An 11,309-nucleotide genomic window follows, 5' to 3' on the forward strand; every position below is an offset into this window, starting at 1 on the left:
AACACATCTTAAGGCTGATTCTTCATCTCAAGAGCAAAGTGACTCCACTTAAAAACTACTGTAAAAATGTCATTGATTTTTTCTAAATGATCAAATAAATTTTGAAAAAAAATCTCCTATTGACTATGTCCTCTTTCATCCATTCAATTTGAGGATATCTGAATAAAGAAAACCAGGTAACAAAAACAGTACATTTAGTATCTGTGAACTATAAATTAAAAATATAATGCTGAATCTAATAAATTCTTTAGTCATTATAATTGGTAACATGTGCTAAAAGCTTTTGTGCAACTTATGAATAAATGTTTTCAAAGCTTTTAAAACAAACTGTTTCCTTCACTAAGGCATTAAACAATCCATTGATGAGCGTATGCACTCTTATCCTAGAAGAGCTCTGTTTTGGCTGGTGTTCATAGGACAAAGATGACAGGGGAAGATGCCAATACCAATGATAATTTAAAATATAAACATATCTAAGTCTGTTGGCAGAAACATGAAAGAATTTGCTAAAGTGATAATTCAAAAACACTTACCCAGTCACTAGACCTAAATTAATTCATGTATTTGGCTCCCCCAGTTGAGGGGGAGGCCATGGCTATGTCCCTAGAGCAGTGATGGTGAACCTATGACAAGCGTGTCAGAGGTGACATGCAAACTCATTCTTTTGGTTGATTTTTCTTTGTTAAATGGCATTCAAATATATAAAATAAATATCAAAAATATAAATCTTTGTTTTACTATGGTTGCAAATATCAAAAAAAATTATATATGTGACACGGCACCAGAGTTAAGTTAGGGTTTTTCAAAATGCTGACACACTGAGCTCAAAAGTTTCGCCATCACTGTACTAGAGAAAGGACCCACCAATGCCATCATAACATATTCCATGAACTTTTTGTTAAGCCTTCACACAAAGGAACCCGGGCTATCTATCAGGGTAACTGGCAGAAGTGGAAAAAGATTTTTGTGGTTTATTAGATCTGGACTTAAAACTAATGCTGATCTCCAAAGACCTCAAATACTACCATCGCACATAGATCAGAATAAATCTTAGAAAGGTCAAGATAATAAAGCCCTGGCCCAAGTGTATCTCAGAGTAGCAGCAGTAGGACAGCAGACTGATGCCATGGGTAATTCTTCAGTTCCAAAAGATGGCGTAAAAATCAATACACTTACATGGCCAATGTTGAGCATCAGCCATGAACTAAGAGGTCACACTTTCAATTCCTAGTCAGGGCACATGCCCGGGTTGTGGGCTCGATCCCCAGTGGGGTGCATGCAGGAGGCAGCCAATTGGTGTTTTACTCTTATCAAGATTTCTATCTCTCTATCCAGCTCTTTTCCTCTCCCTCTAAAAAATTCAATAGAAACATATTTTTTTTAAAAAAATTCACTACATTGGTTTTCTGACCCAAAGATTTAGAGCTATCATGGTAGCCAGGGCCAAGTGGAAGTCCATGAAACTAGCAAGATAATAAGCCAAAAAGAAATTTAAGTGATTGGGATACCAAAATTTATGTTACAATCAATACAAAATTCAATGGTCGTAATTGTGACCCCATCCTTGTCTATTTAGCTAGTGTAAATGCTAAATGGCTTATGGATAATAACTGTAGACCAGCGAGTAATTCTCAACACTTTCATCTCATGGCACACATAAACCAATTACTAAAATTCTGCAGCACACCAAAAAATATATTTTTGTCCCAATGTGACAAAAAATAGGTATGCTTTGATTCATTCACATTGGATGGCTACTATTGTATTGGTTATTGTCATTTTTTTATTTGACCATCTAAGGAGGAAGTGGTTAGTGCATCTGACTAAATAGGCATTGCATGTTTTAAAAATTCTTACAACACACTGGTTGAAAATCGCTGTTGCAGTGGACTATTGCAAACTTAACCACACAGTGGTACCACTCAGAATGGTGATTCTATATGTCGAATCTTTATTACAGAAAATCAACAGATTCCCTGGCACCTGGACTACATCTATAGAATTACAGTTGCTCTTATTCTATTACAATCAGCAAAGATAATCACACACAGTCTCCCTCTGTATAACAAGACAAATAGTACATACTATACCTTAGTACATAGTATACCTTTCTATCTGTCTACTTTTCCAATAGTGCTTCTATTAGATTCACAAGGCATCTTGTTTAGTGCCATAGTACTGCACATTGCTGTTTCAAGAGCTGTGGCAAAAAGATAAGGTTTTGTGTATATTGTGTATATTTCAGAGACCCATGTGTTCACCTGCCAGCTCATGAAACAAAATATTGTGAAGTTGAAACTCACTGTAGCCACCATGACCCCTGACTCTTCCTGCCTCTACCTTGAATTTGTTACTTCTCATGCCCATGACTTGGTTACTACATAGTTTTCCCATATGTGTATCCCATATGTGTATTTAGTATTGTTTCTCATATTTTTAAATTTTATGTAAATGCTGCCAATACTGTACATACCATCTACACCTTGTCTTTTTATCTTAAAACTAGAGGCCTGGTGCATGAAATTTGTGCAGGGTAGGGTCCTTAGGCCTGGCCAGCGATCAGGGCCGATGGGGCCTTCTAGCTGCTGACTGGGGCCTTCCTTCATTCCGCACTACCCCCAGGTGGTCAGCACACATCATAGCAAGCGATTGAACTCCCGGTCTCCCGGTCAAACTACCAAGGGGACAATTTGCATATTAGCCTTTAATATAGAGAGATTGTTTGGGAGATTTATTTATTCTTATGCTATCAAGCTGTTCACACTCATTTTCACTTTTTTTTTCGAATTTTATGTTTTATTTATTTATTTTTTAATTAAATCTTTATTGTTCAGATTATTACAGTTGTTCCTCTTCCCCCCCCCCCATAACTCCCCTCCTCCCAGTTCCCGCCCCACACTCCGCCCTCACTCCCCACCCACTGTTCTCATCCATAGGTGCACGATTTTTGTCCAGTCTCTTCCCGCATCCCCCACACCCCTTTCCCCCCCAAGAATAGTCAGTCCATTCCCTTTCTATGTCCCTGATTCTATTATAATCACCAGTTCATTCTGTTCATCAGATTATTTATTCACTTGATTCTTAGATTCACTTGTTGATAGATGCATATTTGTTGTTCATAATTTGTATCTTTACCTTTTTCTTCCTCTTCCTCTTCTTAAAGGATACCTTTCAGCATTTCATATAATCCTGGTTTGGTGGTGATGAACTCCTTTAGCTTTTCCTTATCTGTGAAGCTCTTTATCTGACCTTCAATTCTGAATGATAGCTTTGCTGGATAAAGTAATCTTGATTGTAGGTTCTTGGTATTCATCACTTTGAATATTTCTTGCCACTCCCTTCTGGCCTGCAAAGTTTCTGTTGAGAAATCAGCTGACAGTCGTATGGGTATTCCCTTATAGGTAACTGAGTTTCTTTCTCTTGCTGTTTTTAAGATTCTCTCTTTATCTTTTGCTCTTGGCATTTTAATTATGATGTGTCTTGGTGTGGTCCTCTTTGGATTCCTTTTGTTTGGGGTTCTCCGCGCTTCTTGGACCTGTAAGTCCATTTCTTTCACCAGGTGGGGGAAGTTTTCTGTCATAATTTCTTCAAATAGGTTTTCAATATCTTGCTCTCTCTCATCTTCTGGCACCCCTATAATTCTGATGTTGGTATGCTTGAAGCTGTTCCAGGGGCTCCTTACACTATCCTCGCATTTTTTGATTCTTTTTTCATTTTGCTTTTCCGGTTGGGTGTTTTTTGCTTCCTCGCATTTCAAATCATTGACTTGATTCTTGCGCTCCTCTGGTCTGCTGTCATGAGTCTGTATAATATTCGTTATTTTAGTCTGTGTATACTTAATTTCTAGTTGGTTCCCCAACATAACATCGAGGGTCTCATTAGTTTTCTTGTAGATCTCATTAAGTTTATCGGCGGCTTCTAAACAGTTCTTGAGAGACCTTAAAAGTGTGGTTCTGAACTCTATATCTTCCATTGACAATTTTGTCCTGTTTCTTTGTCTCCGCATTTTGTTATGCTTCCTTGGTGCACCCCCTAGTGGTCTTTGTTCACAGTCTTATAGTCAAACCTTGATTGTTGTAGCTAATACCAGGGAGGGTTTGACCTCCAGGCCAAGTGGCTATGAGAATCAGCTGTGTCAGCAGTGAGAGAACTTCTGTCCTCTAGGGAGGTGCTAATCTAGCCTTTGCCTGAGGCTATCCGGCAAATGCCTCTGTGCAGGGCTTGGGCAGAGCTGGTCACACAGGATCAACAGGGTGGGCCGGAGAGAGCAGTTATGGCGGCTCTCAGTCCTGTCCCCAGGGGCTCTGCCTCTCTGAGTCCCAGCACCCACTGCAAAGCTCAGAGAGAAAGCTGCACTCGCTCTGACCGAAGCCAGACAGTCCTGCTTCTCCCGCTTGAGTCTGGGTCCCTAAAGACTCACCTGTATCTGGAGCTCAGAGTCCGCGACTCCCTCCCGATTGAAAACGCCAACCGCGCCCTCCTCCGCCAGCCCACTCCGTGCACTCCGCACCTCAGAATTTGACTTCAGCACTGCGCCTCCTCTGAGTGTCTGTATGCGTTTCTCTTTCCTCCTAGTTGTAGGACTTCCACTCAGCCAGTGTTCCTGTGGTTCTGGGTGATGTCCGTTCCGTCTTTAGTTTCACTTTTGAAGTAGTTGTTCAAAGCAGCAAACTCCGGCGTTAACCTATGCCGCCATCTTGGTTCTTCCCCATTTTCACTTTTGTATAAACATTTAATTGTGTTCTCCAACACTAGATAGTCATCCTCTTTTTCATGTACACTTAGAAAGTCTCCAGCTTTTTACCCTGACATATAAGTTTACACTGAACATTTTTACACAAGTTCTTGTAAACATGCTCCAGCATTCTCTGGGACTAAAATTGACAGGCCAAAGTAATTTGCATCTTCCTTTTTACTGGAACTTGCCTAATTATTCTCCGAACTAGCAGGACCAGTTTACACTCCCAACAGCCAAAATAAGATTTCCAGTTTCTCCATGTCCATAAAACACATGGTTTATTGTATTTTTTTAAATTGGCAAATATGATACCATATTATGGTTTAAATTTTTATTTCTTTAACTATTAGTAAGATTGCAAATATTTTTATGTTACTTGGACTTTTGGCAATTCCTCTGCAGTGCACTGCCTGTTCTCAAAGTGTTAATATTTTTTTTAGCCCACACAGAGCTGAGATTAAGAAATAGTTATATAAGGAGATTTAACCTGAGGTTTTCTTTTAGTTAATGAGAAGCTGGGTTTGAATTGAGTCAGAAGGAAAGAGCCTTGTAGGCTGATGGTATTACTTCAGGCAGAAACTGTTGTTAATAGAGAATAATCCAACATCATTTTGATGGGGAGTTCCCATAGAAACTCATACAGAAATTGCCACATTATTACTCCTGAACAACACCTGTTTATATGGTTTTCCTACATGAAAAATTGTTTCACTAGACTTTTTTTTAAAAAAAACACACACAACTCTTTTTAAAAGAGTGATACATAGCCATTTAACTTCCCATTTACCTTACAATTGATTTTCCCCCCAAAGCGTGTGTGTAAATAAGCAGCTTCATGATTCTAACTCATAAAAATGCCCTAAATCCAGTGACAGGTCCAAAAGTGCATTGCAGCTGGGTCAGGGTATCCTAATGTGAATGTATTTTTTCTAGGCATGTCCTTGAATTTGTTAAAGAGGAACAATTTCACAGGCTCTTGTGTTCCTGTCAGACACAGACAGTCCTCAGTAAATATTTTGAGTGAATAGTGAGATTAAAGAAGGATACAGAGGGGATACTGCATCATCAAGTGCCGGGAGCCAGTCCATCCTTGCTGTTTCAAAGGACCTGGCATATATGGCATACTGTTCTTAAAATGTTTGCTCACCTTCTTGGCACTGTTTTAACCAAGGTCTCCTCTCTGAGAAAGGTTGTTTCCCCAGGTAGGGATTTTCCCCTGAAGTTAGGGAGGGAATAAAACCCCTCAACTAAGTGCCAGGCGGGTAATTAATCACTTTAACTACGAACAATCATGCTTAAGCTACATAATCTTTACTCCCTGGAATGGAGATAAGAAACGCCCTAACCTTTGTAATAGAGATTGATAGGATTGAATCAACTGCTATAAATACAGGTGTAACAAGACAGAAAGACACAGAACTTAGAAGACAGAACCAAGAGGCACAGAACCTAGAGAAGAACCTAGAGACAGAACATGGCAAAAGATCCTGGGCAGAAACTGGCCTCAGAACCTAGAGACAGAACCTAGCAAGAGAACATAGACACAGAACCTGGCTGGAGATCCTAACCAGAACTTCACTGGAGATCCAGACCAGAACTTTGCTGGAGATCGAGACCAGAACTTGGCTGAAGAACCTAGAGACAGAACCTGGCTACAGAACCTGGATAGAACATGGCAAGAGAACCTGACTAGAACCTGGTGACTGAACCTGGCTGGAGAACCTGGACAGAACCTAGCAAGAGAACATGGACACAAAACCTGGCTGGAGATCCTAACCAGAACTTGGCCGGAGATCCTGACCAGAACTTGGCTAGAGATCCTGGCTAGGCTGCTGATCAACTGAACGCTGTCTCCGTGTCGTTCCTTCTTCGCCGACTCCGTCCACACCTTTGGGGACCCCTGGACCTGCTGGGGTTGGACCCCAGCAATCAAGTCCCTTAGTTGTAAACTATAGAAACCAAATTTTCACTTAAAGAGAAAGTGGGATTTGTTGGACGGGTACCAGGCTGCTCAGAGAATCAACCCAAATGTCAGGAAACAAGTCTGACCAAGGCAAGCTGAGGTCACAGGTAGAGGGCACCACAGGAACCTTCCAGTTAGAAGACCTACTGTGTTTACAAGCAGCCCCCAGGTGTCAACTCCTGTGTATTTTACATAACTGATCTCTAAATTGGCTGATCCCAGGTCACAGGATTGAACTGCCAAAGCGAGGTGGGGGAGGGGCGGAAATATCCACCCAACTTGAGTTTCTCCACAATGGAAACCAAGATCTTTATTTAAAAACTCCCTCAAAATAGAAAGTGTTTGAGTGTGGGTAGGCAAAAGTGACAGTAAGAATAATAGTTACATTTAATGTGTCCCTACTACGTCCCAGGCTTTTTCTTTCATATGCACTGTGATTGGGATCCTCATTATGACCTCTGAAGTAAACAGTACCCACATCTTTTAGAGAGAAAAACCAACCACAGAATTTGACTTACTCAAGTTTACATTGCACTTGGGACCAGAAGCCAGACAGTTTAGATTCAAGTCTGAGTACTAAACACTGAACTGTACTATATATCCCCAGATGCATCCCAACACCCCCTTTCCCTGCTTGTCCTAATGCCTGAAGTTTCCGAGTACAGTTTGGGTTGTAATCCTCTAGTAAGAATCACTAGTGATCCTCTATTAAAAACTTCAAAACCTATGGTTCATCTACAGTATGAAACATTTTACCATCTTTAAAACTCAAGAAGTAAAAGTGATATTCTAAGACATATGGTTAAACTGTAATTGAAAAATAAAAAATATTAAAGTCAAATAAATAACATATATGGTTAAGTTTTAAATGAAAGGTTATTATGAAGTTACTGATACTAAAATATAAGACATATGTGGCTATCAAAACATATTTACATATAAATATATAGAGGGAGCCCAGAAAGATGAACACCAAACTATTGATATGGGAGTGGCATTGAATGATTACAAAGTTTCAAGTGGTATGAATGATTTAAAAAAGACAAATTTGTTGATAGCTTTCATCATTTGAAAACTGAAACTAAACCTAAATATGCATACATATGTATGTATACATATACAATTATTATATTCCTATGAAGGGGAGTACTTTTTCTAGGATGGGAATAATCCCCAAACAACTTGGCAGAAGAGCGCCAAAACCAATTAGTCAAATACAGAGAACAGCAGTTTCAGAGTCAGACAGACTTGCATTTTACTTTGGGTCCTGAACTTTTCTAAATGGTATTAGACTTTGGGAGTCATCTGGTGTCTGGTTTTCCCACTTGTAACATGACATTAAGAAATGAACCCCCCTGGCTGGGCTGTTTTAAGGGTTATAATTAGCAGGTGTAAAGAGCCTGGTAGCTATCTGGTGGCAGGGGATGTTAAGGCCACAAAACACTTACTCTAGTGCGTGGGCGCCTGAGGCTCAGCAAGCTGAGGCAGATTGATAAAATGCTATGGGGAAAGGACCAAGTTCTGGAAAGAAAAAAAAAATAATAAAGGTCTGTCATATTTTCTGGGAGGCCCTCGGTTCCAACCTTATCTTTGAGCAGCAGCTTGCCTGGTTTCTGGGACTTCCTTTCACTTAAGCTGTCTACTCCCTTGGGTGCAACGGCCACTGCACTAATCGGGCGGGATCTCTCTGGAACTGAGGTGCAAGTCTCTGTCCCCTGCCCTCCTCCGCTACCTCCTTCTCATTTGTTCTTTATTTTAATCATTACAGTGGGATAGCAGCTACTGCACATATATTTATTATCAGTGAAGCAAGGGAAGCATGTTTGGGACATATCTTTTCTTGGAAACACTGTGGAGAGTGATTTTTTCCCCCCCAGTTACAATTAATATTCAATAATGTATTAGTTTTGGGTGTATAGCATGGTGGTTAGACAATTATATAATTTACAAAGTGACCCTCCCAATAATTCTAGTACCCACTTAGCCTAACACGCAGCTATTACAATATTATTGACTGTATTCCTTATGCTGTACTTCACATCCCCGTGACTATTTTGTAACTACAAAGTTGTACTTCTTCATCACTTCACCTTTTTCACCCAGCTCCCCAACACCCCTTCCACCCAGCAACCCTCAGTTTGTTCTCTGTTTCTATGAGTCTCTTTCTATTTTGTTTATTTATTTTGTTCTTTATATTCCACATATAGGTGAAATCTAATGGTGTTCATCTCTCTTTGAGTTATTTCACGTAACATAATACCCTCTAGGTACATCTATGTTGTTGAAAATAGTAAGATTTCATTATTTTTTTTATTGCTGAGTATATTCCATCATTTACATGTATCACTACTTCTTTATTCAACCTATAGATGGGCACTTAGTTTGTTTCCATATCTTGGCTATTGTAAATAACACTGTAATGAACATAGAGGTGCATGTATTCTTTCAAATTAGTGTTTTGGATTTCTTTGTGTATATACAAAGAAATAGAATCATTGGATCACCAGGCAGTTCCATTTTTAAGTTTTTCAGGAATCTTGATAGTGTTTTCCATAGTGGCTGCACAAATCTGCATTCCCACCAACAATGCATGAAGGTTCCCTTTGAGAGAGAGGCGGGAGTAGGTGAGTAGGTAGGAAGAGATCAACCGAAGGACTTGTATGCATATATGCATAACCTATAGACAACAGGGTGGTGGAGACCTGGGGCAAAGGACTGGGGCAGACTATAGGGGGTCAATGGGAGAAAAAAAGTGGACATATATAGTACTTTCAACAATAAAGATTTAATAAATAAAAAATAAATGGGAAAAAAAGCAGCAGTGGTCTAATTTTGATCAGTCATTGATATCAAAATAAGCAATTCCAATGCAAGTTTATAATAATAACTATTATCCAAATGTGCATATATTCAGAAATTGAGATAAAGAAATTGTGTCATGCCCTGACCGGTTTGGCTCAGTGGATGGAGCGTCGGCCTGCAGACTGAAGGGTCCCAGGTTTGATTCCGGTCAAGGGCATGTACCTTGGTTGCGGGCACATCCCCAATGGGGGTTGTGCAGGAGGCAGCTGGTCGATGTTTCTCTCTCTTCGATGTTTCTAACTCTCTATCCCTCTGCCTTCCTCTCTGTAAAAAAATCAATAAAATATATTTAAAAGAAATTGTGTCACTTACTTGAAGCCACACAGCAAGTTAAGGGTCAACCTAGGTTGAGAACATGGCTTACTCATTCTTGATCAGTTCACATTTACCTCACCCACTGAAAGTCTCTGAAGCTCGAGAAGAGAGCTGTCTCCCATCATCGACACTTCAGAACCTCCCTGCTCCCCAGCCTCTTCCTTTTGTGGTTAAGAACTGGCAGGAGAACTTTCATCACACTACTGCTTACCGTCTGCCAGACCTTTGGTTCCTCCAAGCTCCGTAATTTGAGCTTGATCCTCAGCTTTGCTCAAGCCCAAGGGATCCTGATGAGAAGCTCTGGCTGACTGAAGTAATGAGAGAGTGAACAGCACTATTAACATTACTGTTGGGATTCTATATGTTTATCATTTAAATGTAATTCCTTACAGCATGGCTGTCTCTATTTCCCTTCATGACGCGATTGGATTGCCTTTGAGCTGTTTTTTTTTCTTTTCATGGAGACTGCTCTTAATTTAATTCACTCAAATAATATTTATCAATTGTCCACTCTGTGGTAAGCATGGTATTGATTCTAGATAACAAAGATTTGCCAGTGAAAAAGAGGAAGGGATCACAAAGTACAAATGGGTACTTACAAAATAGTCATGGGGATGTGAAATACAGCTTCGGGAATACAGTCAGTAATATTGTAATAACTATGCATGGTGTCAGGTGGGTGCAAGACTCACCGGGGGGCAACACTTCATGAGTTATAGAAACCATTATATAAGCCAGTCTAGCCAAGGCGCTGTACACCTGAAATTAATGTAATATCGAACATCAACTATAATTTCAAAAATTTAAATGCTGTGCAAAAGAGGCACCGCCACTGTCTTCAGGAGGAACAGGCCAGTGAGGGGAACAGCCATTTAAAACATGTCAGCTAAATAACAAGCACCACATAAACCAATGATGGCGAACCTATGACACGCGTGTCAGAGGTGACACGCGAACTCATTTTCTGGTTGATTTTTCTTTGTTAAATGGCATTTAAATATATAAAATAAATATCAGAAATATAAGTCTTTGTTTTACTATGGTTGCAAATATCAAAAAATTCCTATATGTGACACGGCACCAGATTTGTTAGGATTTTTCAAAATGCTGACACGCCGAGCTCAAAAGGTTCGCCATCACTGACATAAACACACACACAACCACCTATGGGAAGTGCTGTGACAGAAAGGTCCTGATCCCAGGAGAGGGAATGGTGAGCAGCTGGGTTAAGATGGGAGAAGGAAGGCTGCTGAGGACGTCACCTTTCATCTAAGAACTGAAGGATGATGTGTGCAGGGTGCAGGGTGTGGGGAGAGAATGTGTGGAAAGAATGCTCCATTTACAAAGAATAGCTTGAGAGAAGAGCTAAAGAGAGAAATAATTATTTTCCCAGATTGTTCGTGACTCAGCTTATTTCAATAGGAAGTTCTA

The sequence above is a fragment of the Myotis daubentonii genome, chromosome 6, assembly GCF_963259705.1.
Source record: "Myotis daubentonii chromosome 6, mMyoDau2.1, whole genome shotgun sequence".
Classification (NCBI taxonomy): Eukaryota; Metazoa; Chordata; class Mammalia; order Chiroptera; family Vespertilionidae; genus Myotis; species Myotis daubentonii.